Raw genomic sequence first — 13,315 nt, 5'->3', positions numbered from 1 at the left:
GATAAGTCGTTTATTTTTCTCTTACAACGAATGGTATTAAAAAGTCAAACTCTCACCCTCATCTTCTCATGCACGGTTGCGGTATTTAGGGATGATTATTGAAAGTGGAGCAGAAACAAATATAAACAGGTAAATTATTAACTTTAGTAGTCTAATCAAGTCACTCACAGGCTAGTTTATTTCACCAGTGCGGCACATGAGTAGAGAAATACAGAACAACAATAAAGTTAGGGAGACTAGATAAAAAAAAAATGACTGAACCAATAAATGAATCCTAGTCTCCTTACCTAATTCAAACTATAATTCGCTATTCAAAACAAAGCAAAAGCGAAATTAAAGGAGTCCTGAAGGGAAGGTAAAGCAAAATTATTCAGCAAAGTATTGGATTCATTGTACAATCTTGAAGCATGACTTGTTTTCCGAGCCGATACACAGATCTTGATTTCTTAATGAAGTGCAGCATCTCTTGATCTTTCCTTTTGTCTCTATCGGCGTTCGGCTGGTAGAAAGCATACAGACTAGGGGTGGTCAGCAGCTGTTTGGTCATGTGATATGTGTAGTAACATTTTCATTAAGAAAGTTAAGTAGCACTTACTTCCTGATATTTCCAAGGCGCAGTACATAAAAAAAAAAAAAACATAGGAAAGAACGAAAGAAAAGTGAAATTCACCGTTAATTACACGATCGTGCATCATCATGTTAAAAAAAAGAAGGAAACCAAAAAAAAACAAAAAGGCATAGAACAGAAGGGAAATTATTGAGTTATTTCCTATACAATGTAATATAATTCATTAAATGGCATTCACCGGTGATTACACGGACGTACATGTTAAAAAAAAGGAGCATTGAAAACTGGGGAAAGTATAAAGTTATTTCCTATGCAATGTCAGAAAATTAATCAAATGTATTTGAATGCTTTTCATTTTAAGAGGAGGAGACACACTCGGTTTTCTTCTTTTTTTTTTCCCTACATTCATTCAACGTTGTCAAAAGAGTTTATATTCTCTTGACGTGGTACATGCACTTTTTATACTCCCCTGAGTTTAGTACTAAATTCCAAGCAGTGTGAAAGACGTCAAATCTCACTCATTTTTAATACTTGATTTCAACGCTAAATGACATGAGGAAAACATTTGGAATTAATTCAGGTGAATGTTTGGTATACTTGGGACGGTCCAAAATCTGTTTTGAAAGAAAAAAAGGTTTGAAACAGATTCCACGCCCATACAAGTAAATGCCCCAAGTAACTAGCTGTAAGGCTTTTCTTTGACAAAGTGTGATTAACATTGTACTGAAATAGCTAAAGAAAAGTATAAATGAAATGGAATATAAGGAAATGATTAAATAAGCGAACGCACAAAGCAGATAAATGTATAAAGATAAAAAAAGAACACTTACGCCGAGCTATCATTTCCACGTGAATGATTCGAAAATGATAAAAGAAAGAAAATAATCTCAGATTCAATATATGGATTTAGTAGCTAAGATTTGCTCTACTCCTGGCTTTTGCAAATTAAGACAAACAGATACAATAACATCGACTCAAATGGCAGCTGAACTGAGAAAATCATCCTATGTAGTCAGTAGATATAACTACAGGGACAGCCTTCATTTTCTCTATTTGGTCCATATTCAGTACATAATTATTATTATTTAACAACTAAATAAAGAAAGGAGGAAAGAAAGAAAGAAAGGAAGAAAGAAAGAAGGTGAGAAAGAAAGGAAGAAAGAAGAGAAAAACAGAAAGGGAGAGAGAGAGTAGAGAAAGAAAGGAGAGAAAAAGACGAAGAGACGGCTCCCAGTATTTGTTTGCATCCCGACATGGTTATCACAGCCCGAATTAAATGAAAGTGAGCCATCAATCCGAGGAAAGGAAGACTATAATATAAGACAACAGTGATCATAGTAACAAAACAAACTTACGGCACTGCTGTTCATCTGAGTTATCACCACAGTCGTCTCCGTCGTCACAACGACTCCATTTATTAAGACACTTTCCATTTGCACAGGTGAACTCATAGTTCTCACACTTTCCTGTACAATAATGCAAATAACATCGATTCAAAGACAAGAATATTGAGCCTGTGCATCGAAGAAAATGGAGAGCACTCACATAACCGGAAACAATCCAAATGAATTAAACCAGAGACCCATTACTTGGAGCGTTTAACTCCCACACTGAGCCAATGTAAAAGCATTTTCACGGAACGGTTTATTTCAGACTATCTTATCCAGGGAAATAGTTAGAATTTAACTACTAGCTAATCGTGATTGGTCGAAGAGCTTACGTGGCCGGCCGGGGAATCCCATACCGCGGTAATTCAAACTAAAAATAGATTTTTCTATTGAAATCATCGTGACAAAACAAAGGTCAGTTGAACGCTCGAAGAAATGGCTCCTGATTAAACAGGTTCCTTACTTGTCAAGTCAAAACTTGGTGGTTGGATCATAATGCAACTTTCAGCTTGAACCCTCTTCCCCCCCCCCCCCCCAATCATTCTACGAACTAGTAATTATCGTGTTAAGCTATGAATCTGAAGCTTCACAGAAAGTTTACCCGTTTGAAAGATTGGTAAAGTTTGCCAATAAGGAAGCCTGAAGTTAACATTTCAACTAAATATGGTTTGTTTTATTTCATCTCAATCCATTATATACGATGCAAGAGATCCGTTATTCTTCTTTTTATTTTTTCTTCACTTCGCTCTATTTTTTCCAATTGCATTCTACTTGATTGATTTACGCTTTTTTCCCTTGACCTGACATAGCAAAAATTTCAATGTTATTGCAACAATAGTCGTGCTAATGGCAACTGGAAGACTTTAGAATTTATTTTCCCACCATTACTAACAATTCCGGTCACGACGAATCCGCGCGGCGTCAGCTATGCTTCCTATGAATCTAACATGGTGGCTGTGCGTAAGAAGCCGGAGTGTCGATAAAATCGATTGCGTACATCTCCACACCTCGGAAGGGGCCGAAAACTTACCCTTCAACGCACAATGTTAAAAGAATAATATACCGGCGAAAGGTTCGCAATGTGAGTATTAACAGACCTTCGAAGAAAGAAATAACTGAATACGGGTTTTCCGTATATATTTTGAAATTTTCACCTAAGAGGCTACCTACAACGATTAATAGCCTGATGGATTGTTTGAAGTTTAATGTGGAAATACATGCGAAATACATGCGAAGTTTGAAAAGAAAGTGCCGGTGTTTTGTTTATTTATTTACTTACTTTTTTGTTTGCCGGTTTAAGATGTACTTGACCTTCGAGTCAGGAAGTCTGGTTTTACCTTCAATGCATGATTTTCTTTTGAAATCGCGTTTAGAATTTGGTTGGTAAGTCAGTTACTAACCAACGTTAAAGACAAAGACGAACCGAGGAACAGACAGGGAACGATTTATAAGATCAATTGTTCCGACTGCCAAGCCTCCTACATCGGTGAGACTGGCAGAAACTTCACAACAAGACTGACTGAACACAGACGGGCGACGAGGAAAGGTGATGTCAGCAATCACATTGCTGAACACTATCGACTTACCAACCACAACATTGACTGGGACTCTGCGCAATGCCTAACCTACAGCACTGACTATTTTCAACGACTGACTCTGGAAAGCTGGTTTACTAACTTAGAACAGACTCCCCTAAACAGATGTCAACAACTACCCGCCCCATACAAACGACTCATTCACGACATAAACATTACAAACGACCGAGAAAGAACAACCTAGCTTTACCGACAGACCGAAACAGACCAATCACGACCGACTTACGTCACTTGAGTCTTACAGCCAATAACATCACGGCAAAACCAACCGATCATTTCACACGAACTGGAATAAGAACATTCTACTGACAACAACCATTCACTTGACTCTGATGATGACTTCCGCACAGGTTGTCGAAACGTCAGTCACTGCCACCGACAACAGTCCTTCTCAGGACTGCACTCACCTGGACGATCAGACTACATCTTCACATGTTACCCCCGGGTTCAAACCATTTACTGCAAGTACAATGGTGTTGGAACTCAACTGAAAACTGAAGCCGGAATTGCTTCAGGATTAATGCTGACAGGGAGTTCAGGACCAATATATGGTCCATGATACTGATCAGTGCTCTAGGGCCTTGCAGAGGTTGTAGCGCACCAAAGGATTGAGGAGTTTTGTGTGATTGAGTCATAGATCCTGTTGCCTAGTAAGATTCCTCGAACAATTATTATCTGGTACACCCACGCCTGACTCAGTGGACTTCTTATTACAGAAATATCCAAATTGGATGAATAAAACAATTTGCTAAACAAAAGGGCAATAAGTGTACATGAGTTGCTTCCTGTTCTGCCAATAACTTTTGACTGTAAAATAGCTCAGAAAGAACCAGAAAGTGACATTGCCATGTTGATGTGGTTGGATATTGACTGTTTTTTTTGTTTTAATTTTTTAAGAAAGAAAAACCTTTTTCAAAAAAATGCAATAGATTTATCTAGCAACCTTTGTGGCATTACATAGTTAGAGTGCTGAATTGTGTTGTGCGGGAGGTCGAGGGTTCGAGCCCCAGCCAGACCAATACTCATGGTCTTAAAAATAACTGAGGAGAATTTGCTACCTTTCTAAAATATCAAGAAATGGATAGACATTCCAGTCTTCTGGGATAACGACAAATAAACCATACGCCCCGTCTCCTGCAGGGTCAGAGGTAGGAGACATGAATTTCCCACGCACGAGATTACTGTGTGGTGGATGTCCTCCCCTGAGGTGGGATGGGTGGGTTGCTCTCCTATGTTTCATACATTAGCCTCTGGCTTGGGCAATCAGGGTAACCATGCCGCACGTATAGTCAATAACCTTAATTGATTGATTGATTGATTGATTATGTAAAAGTATGGAATCCCAAATGAAAGGGTTCCCAAATCTCCACAAAAATAGTAGGTTAATTAGGGGAAAAGAAGCGAGATGGTGGCAAGTGTTTAAAGTGTGAAATGATGAAAATAGAAGGTTAGTTGTTCAATAGAGAATTTGCACTGAGGGACCTACAAACTGCGAGGCAGTTATGTCAGTCATTAGGCAGCATTAAAAGAAAAACTATCAGTAGTTCAATTGGGTACTACCATTGAAGGTCCACACTTCCACGCTTTTATTTCATTTTCTTATATATCTACAAGGTATTCCTTTGATCTGCAGATAGTGGGTCAAATTTTTCTTAACTTAATATAATTACACCGGAAATGAAATGAAAATGAAGAAACACAAAATAAAAAGACAAAAAGATACACAAGAAAAGAAAAAAAGGAAAATGAAAGATTTTCATTGCAAAAGACTCCATAAAGAAAGCTTTATTCCCTAGAACATTGGAAAGATCCCTTTTTCTTGTTTGTTTGTTGGTTTTTTTTTAAAGATTTTTTTGACAAATTTATTTATTCATTATTTTTATATTCAATTTGCAGCCACTTTAAGGCAGTACAAAAATTTAATTATAATAATACTAATAATAAGGAAGGTTAGAATGAAATAAGATGAGATAGTCATAATCAGAGGAAAAGGAATGAGGGAGATAAGTAACATGTTGGTTAGTATTAAAAGTAGGTGGTAAAAGGAATAGAAGAAGTTAGGTATAGGGAGCCAAAAAAAGTTTATTTGAGTTAAAAAAAAGTTTGAACTGAATATTTTGATTGATATGATGGGGGGTGGGAGTTAAGGATGGGTTGGTCTGAGCTGGTTTGGATTGACAATTGGTTTACTGGTATCTGTCTTGAATTTGAATGGTGATAATAACAGACACAAGAGTAAATTCCAAAATAATTTAATTTTATGAAAACTTAACTAAGCTATTTTGACAACACAGTAAATAATGGAACTATTGCAAGATACTGATGAGAGAAAACTTCCCTCTCTCCAAATTATTAGCTTAATTAAAATAGTGGAAGTTTACCTATGTAAAATTAACAGTAATTCGTTTTGCAATGATAGATATTTAACTTTGGTTAAAAAATAAATGGCTTCTTTTTTTCGTAATTTTTCCAGTCCTAAAGAGCCACTTTCCTAGATTTAAATCAAAACAAAACCAAATGCATGATTTTGAGTCAACATAGTTCACAACGAAATCCATTTGTTATCGCCATACTTCAGTCTCCTTCGGCACTTTGTTAAAATGTTATTTCACAGGCGTGGTGTGACGCCTGTGAAATAACATTTTAACAAAGTGCCGAAGAAGACTGAAGATGGCGATAACAAATGGATTTCGTTTTGAACTATGATTGATATTTCGCTTTCTTTCTTCCCTCTATTTCTAAAATTTCGAAAAGGCTTACGGGAATTAAGTTTAATTAATTGAAATGTCGGTCGGAAAACGACGATGAGCAGCGACTACCTTGCTTTTCGAATTTCGATCGTTCGACGATGTACCCTGCTGGCAGAGGCGTTTATTTGTTAACATCCCCTACGGTACACGCAAACCGTAGGGGAAGTTGACAAATAAACGCCTCTGCCAGCAGGATATCAACGATGAGGTCAAAAAACTGGAGTTTCTTCTGGAATGTTCATGGCTCTTGCCAAACCAAGTGGCAGGGGCTTAGAAGTGCCGTAAAAAGCTTCTTTACTCTTCCTTGTTTTACCGACGAAACAACATTTTGCATGAACGGACGAAAAAGTGATCAGAAAAAGCCAACACGACACTGTAAACGTTGCCGCAAATTGAGCCAGTTCGCAACCGTATTGAAGCTTTGCACAAAAGACCATTTTTCGGCGCGAGAACAATTTTTGTAGAATTTGTACTCCCTCTCAATTTTTTAAAATTATTTTCTTTTCAAAAATGAGAATTAAAACCTTATCTTTTTAACGGCTTCCTTGTTTTTAAACATTTGTAACGGCTGTTCATTTCACGCAAAATTTATTGAGTTTAAATAAGCACGCGTCCGAGCCCGCGCTTCTTACCTCGGGTCTCTGGCGCATGCGCAGACGTTTTTCATCCCTGTCTCCGCAAATAGCAGTTTCTCTGAAGAAATTGTGCTTCGAACGAGTGCTGAATCTCTGGAAGAAAGTTGATATTGCGGTAGAAGCTTTTCTTCTTTCTCGCAAGGCTCAGGATTTGTTTTGCTTTCTTTGCAAAGGGAAACGACGGAGCAAACAATTCGCTATGGGCCTCCACTCCGGCGAGTGAAGTACCAAGCACAGGAATACAGGTATCGATCTGTTTCTAATTTTTTGCTTTTCAGTGTATCTTTGCCAGCTATAAAGGCTTAGACGGGTCGCTTACCTTGATACAAAGCAAAGGAAAAATGAAGTGTTTTTTTTTTACCTTAAATAGTGTTATTTACAGTAGTACACAGACAGCAGTCGTTCTAATGGCATCTCGCTGCGGCAAAAGTACATGAAAAATAGTTGTCCTGGCACAGTTGCCATGTTTTTGCCCTCCTTACTCCCAACTACCAAACAAATATACCTCCGTTGACCGCCAACTCAACGATCGACGCTGCGGGCACGAAAATTTAATTTTTTTCTTTGGCCTCAACATTGGCTATTTCATAATTATGCTTGTTTCTGTTGAATTATACAGTGGTTTACTCTTGTTGGTGGCTAATACGGAAAGAAAGACTTCAAGGGTAAATCGCGTTCTATATTATAAAATATGGAAAGTAAAAAAGTTATTTTTACTGGTCGTAAATTTTTGGTTACTGATAAAGGTTTAAAACCAATTCTAAAACTAAGAGATCCAAATTTACCTATTGACGTTAACCGAATTATTTTAGAAGATTTAGAATCGGATTCTATGAAATTGAATGGAAGAAATTATCGTCAGCATCCAGATTTTAAAGAATTCTTTTGCTTGTCCAGATAAAAGTGTTTGTGAACTTAATAATTGTATTCATGAATTATGTATTCATGGTAAAGGAAAACATATTCGTTGGTCAGTGGTGTTACCCAAAAGATTGTCCTGAAGAACTTTCTATTGTTGAATCTGATCCATCTAATAATAATGCTGCTGCTGCTTATAGATTTGTTTATAAATGTTTTAATGGTTTGATTCCAATAGGAAAGAAAATTGATTTTAGAGATAAAGGTCAGAGTAACTTGAGACTAGATAATTAAAAGATTTCTTCAGCTGGAAAAGGATGCTTAGAAAATCTTACAACACAAATTGAATACGATAAGTGGTTAAAAATTGTATGTACTGATTGTATGGCAAGATGGATTTTCTGCAATTTGATAAAAATACTCATATATGAATGATGATAATGAGAAATAGAAAAATATGTGTGACTACAGTTGAAGATTTCAATAATTTTATGAGTCTAAATGATGTTAAAAAATGGTATCTATTTTGAAAAGGATGTATGCAAATGTGGTGGAAATGTTTTGAATAATAATGACAAGAGTTTTATTCAATTACAAGATAACAAAGTTGCTGTGATTAAGCAGTGTTTGATTGATAATGAGATTGTTTCTGAAGATGATGTTGTATGTTATGGTGTGTGAAATGTATGTGAAACTAATTTATTTTGTTAAAATAATTTATAGTATGTGTTATTATGATAATTATTCACCTTGGATTGGAAAATAGCAGTTATTTGTGGTGTTTTAGACAGATTTTGAAAAAGAAGATTGAAAAGACTGAGATGTGAAAAGAAATTGAAAAAAATTAATATGTGGTGATAATATTTATGAAGGTTTGGTTGATTTTGGAGAAGATGTTTGTCTTTTTTGTATGGAAATACTTGTTGAATATGGAGAAGATAAAGAGGTTTGCTGCTTAAATTCTTATATACAATGTGTTGGTTATCGAATCGTTTGTGTTGAATGTGGTTTTGTTGAAGGATACGGACTTGTGAATGTATTCATTGACTACCAAATTCAAGTTCAAGAAAAAGAGTATTTAATTCACAGAAAGTATCGTATTGAGAGAATAGTAAATTATTTGACATTGAAAGAGAATATAATATTCAGATCAACAGAGACATCATCCACAGAATAGAAAAAGTGTTTTTTGTTCTTGATGAATGAAAGGGGAAAAAAGAAAAGAACGATCAACATGAAATTTGCGATAAACATTATTTTCTCTTTGATTGGTATTAAGGCTCATATATTGAAGCAACCAAATGGAAGAAAAATTAATGATGAAAAAATATGAGCAATTTTGGAATAAGGCTTTAGAAGAAAGAGGAGATAATATAAATTCTTTTTTGTGCTGAATTTTTTTCTGTATTTGTTTTCATATTTGTCATGTATCTGACTATGTTTCCAAGTACTGGTAGTTTCGTTTGGTTCAGAAATTGTTTGTTGTTGAAGTTGGAATCAAGCGCATATGATCTCATTTCATTCAACATTTTTTCATATGATGTGAATGTGAATTTGCACATTAATATTTTATTTTTCTTGGATAATAATTATTTTTCATTTTTGTGTATGCTGTCAATACTACGCCTGATCCAGTGATTGAACTGAGATCTATTGGGTTGAGTGTAGCAGCTCCAGCAATTGTCCCACTTACAATGAGAATAGAACTGGTTATTTCACAAATCAAGTTCACCTGTTTGAGATGTTTGAAAGGTCTTTTCAATAAACAGTATTTTTTACGATAGAACTTGTAAAGGTTTTCAAGTTCTGTTCTTGTGTCTTTATCTAATTCAGAATCGATATGGTTGAAGTTTATGATAGATAACGGGATCATTGGTTTTAAATCATTTTTGTTGTCAAACATCTTGTTGTTGGTATGTAATTTGTTTGTGTTCAGTTAATGATTCCTGAGTATGCTTTGCATGGGCTGAATTGATATTTTGTAAGCGATAGTGTTCAATGAACTGCCATCTTTTCCAAATACGAAAGTGAAAATCATTACATTGTTGTTAACGTCATCATCTTCAGTTAAATAATCATGAATGAAAAATTTATACAGACCTGTTTTTTAAATAATTTATATATATAATCGATCATTTTGTGTAAATTCCATCATGGTCATTTTCGTAATTGATTATATATGAATTACTTCCTAGGTTTTTTTTTATTAATTTATTATTTGTTTGGTAAATTATGAAAGTTTTTGGCATAATTATTACTTTTTACTTTTAGCTTCATGATCATCAGAAAATGAATTTGGTAAACTTAAAATGTGTTTTGGTCTGGTATCAAAAGATGGGGTTAAAGTAGAAGTTGCATAAGATGGCGTTTTTGCATTTAATGTATTTTGACTGTATTTATTTAATGTAGCCTGTAATATTTCATATATTTTTTCTTCAATGATAGCATGAAAATCTTGGTATAAAATTGCAACTAAACTGCCCCTATTAGTATTGCAGTATGCTTTTACAGAATTTTGTGCTGAAACAGAAATCATGTTTTAAATGGCCTTACCACCCTTATTTTCATCTTCCAAAATGACTATTTTAAATCTTATTACGTCATTTTCATCAAGTTCTTCTACATGAGAAACTGTGAATCTTCACCATCCTGATGTATAAGTTACTGTGAATTTTTTATCTATTGTAGAAAGTTGTTTTTTTAATTTGCAGATACATTTTAGATGAGAAATTAATGTTGTCACTAAATTGTATAATTAAAATATAATCCTTTTTTGGTTATTTGCAGCCATCCATCATTATCAACTGTGAAATGACTTAAGTTTGACGTTTTTGTTTTTGAGTCACTAATTGGATTAAATTTGGTTTCCTTGGAGTTATCATGTTGCATACAAAAATAGAAATAATTTTGAATTTCTTCATCGAATGCTTTTTATTGATTGGGTTGTCATCATCTGTTGCTTCTTAGATCTTTAATTTTTTTGCCATCTTGATGTTACTGCTGAATTTGGCTGTAGCTAACGAGGCATTGTATTTGAATAAACCATCATGAACATCAATTGGTACATCATGATAAAATTATTTGGTTTCTCTTTGAATTCATTCTGAGTGAATATCACCACTCATTTTAACACCACGTACCTACCAGTAAGTAAATAATTTGTGCTTGTGTGAGTTGAAACATGTGAATCTACATATTAAGCTTTATTTTCAGCATCTTTAGAATTTGTTGGATCAGAAATGTTGATTAATTATCTTTTTATTCCTTGCATTGAAAGCATTGTTGAAGGCTTTTTTCCATCGATTTCTGTGTGCATCAAATTCAACTGTCACATCAAATTAAAATCACTCACATCAAATTAAGGTCACTCACATCAAAATAAAGTTACTCACATTAAATTGAAATCACTCACATCAAATACAGATCGGTGAGATCAAATTCAAATCGCTCACATCAAATACAAATTGCTCACATCAAATACAAATTGCTCACATCAAATTCAAATCGCTCACATCAAATTCAAATCGCTCACATCAAATTCAAATCGCTCACATCAAATACAAATTGTTACATCAATTGGTCAGCAGCTAAGTCAATGAATGTTATCCCCAATCTGTACTCGGTCTTCCGGTTTACCGCCATTTTGTATGATCGTTCTTTTCCCAAAATCCCACTTTCACACGTGCAAGTCGATGTTGAGCCGAATTGAGCAACACTGGATCTCACTGATCGTCCATAATATACATGTAGAATATAAAATATGTGCAACATTTCTCTTACCTTTGCCACAGGTTCTGCAGAATTTGCAGTTTTCAACATCGATCCCTCCACAATTAGTGCGATACATATTTGGTAGAATTCTGATCAATGAACTAGTGTCGAGTCAAAGAACGATCGTACAAAACGGATCGTACAGAATGGCAGTAAAGTGGAAGACCGAGTACACATTGGGGATAGCATTCATTGACTTAGCCGCTGACCAACTGATGTAACGATTTGTATTTGATGTGAGCGATTTGAATTTGATGTGAGCGATTTGAATTTGATGTGAGCGATTTGAATTTGATGTGAGCGATTTGAATTTGATGTGAGCGATTTGAATTTGATGTGAGTGATTTGAATTTGATGTGAGCGATTTGTATTTGATGTGAGCGATTTTTATTTGATGTGAGTGATTTCAATTTAATGCGAGTAACTTTATTTTGATGTGAGTGATCTTAATTTGATGTGAGTGATTTTAATTTGATGTGAGTGACTTTGATTTGATGTGACAGTTGTAGGCCACTGTAGATTTCTATTTGAGGATATTCATTCAATGTTTTTTGTGAAATTTCATATAAACTAAATCTTGCTAATGAATTATAGCTAGATTTCAAAGACAATGCTGTTTTTTATTTTTAATAACATAGGAATATGATTCTAAACCTACATGTATTCTCTCATGTCTTTTACTTCTTTTGAATCCATATGAATATCACCACTCATTGTTCTGCCAGAAAGAGATAAATAATGACCACTCTTTTCCGATAATTATTCACAACAGCAGGTGTGACTTTGCGTAGAAGAGGTTGGGCAAATTGAGCAAGAGAAACCCAAAGCGAACCTCCATATTGAACTACTTCCCTGTTTTTTTTTTATTATTTTGTTTACTTGTGCTTTTGGGAGCATTAGTTCATCAGGACCAGAAAGTTTCCTTGCATTCAGTCCGACTGTTATTGCGGATTTGTTTCCTATTGCATTTCAAGCAAGTTTTTTTTTTTAATTGTTGCTTAATTTAATGCCATACAGATGATACTGAGTCATATCTTATATAATTATGATTAATTGACTACTTAAAGAACCTTTAAAAACTGATTATCATATAAATGATATGTCATGTACTCGGTTAGTGAAAAATAAATGACATGTTTACACGGATGATACTCAATTAATGAACATTTTTATACTTTCATTTATACTCTCAGAACAGCTTTTCCAGACACTATCCACAGATAGTTCTTTTTGAAGCACAAGAGCATACAAAAAGTAGCTATTTGCTGCTACAGCAGTCAGTGTATAATGTAGTTCAAGTTTTGTGCTTCCACTTTTCAATTCAACTTCTTGGTTGGTCAGATCTAAGTATAGAATGCGTTAAAGCTTTTCAAATGATTGAACATTAATTGTTGGGCCGCAGCTGAGAAAATCATGAAATTGTTTGCTGGATCTCATCAATGTTCTGTATGTTTTTGCCACTTCTCTGTCTTGTCTCATTCTCTGTTGTGGATAAAAAAACACCACCTTTCACTTTGCACCAGCCACGTTTGATCCAACTTTTTAAGTATCAAAAACAAATGGATTAAATTCTTATGGTTTCCAATATTTTTGGTTGTATTGAGAGCCCAAATGAACACATGGCTTGTCTTGGTTTTCTTATTGCTGTGCTTGTCATAAAACTTCCATCTGCATTTTGTCTGGGAATACTTTTCACAAGTCTTTCTTTCAAATAATTCCAAGAATTTGGCGTATGGTAATTTTTCAAAAA

The 13,315-nt window shown here is 34.7% G+C and overlaps 2 long non-coding RNA genes across 2 annotated transcripts in view; one reads left to right on the top strand and one right to left on the bottom strand.

The window, feature by feature from the left end:
• Positions 1-160: 160 nt before the first annotated feature.
• LOC148731002 (uncharacterized) lies at positions 161-11,868 on the bottom strand. Its single transcript, XR_016001065.1, has 3 exons — positions 11,575-11,868; positions 1,924-2,034; positions 161-598 (listed from the first exon to the last, which is right to left on the bottom strand). It is a non-coding gene; the product is annotated as an uncharacterized LOC148731002 (long non-coding RNA).
• LOC148731001 (uncharacterized) overlaps positions 6,953-13,315 on the top strand; it is a 32,139-nt gene continuing 25,776 nt past the window's right edge. The window contains exon 1 of the long non-coding RNA XR_016001074.1: positions 6,953-7,181. This is a non-coding gene — a long non-coding RNA (uncharacterized LOC148731001). The remainder of the gene's footprint in view (positions 7,182-13,315) is intronic.

Source organism: Stylophora pistillata, chromosome 5, assembly GCF_964205215.1.
Source record: "Stylophora pistillata chromosome 5, jaStyPist1.2, whole genome shotgun sequence".
NCBI classification, from domain to species: domain Eukaryota; kingdom Metazoa; phylum Cnidaria; class Anthozoa; order Scleractinia; family Pocilloporidae; genus Stylophora; species Stylophora pistillata.
This window is presented reverse-complemented; position numbering and strand designations above follow the sequence as displayed.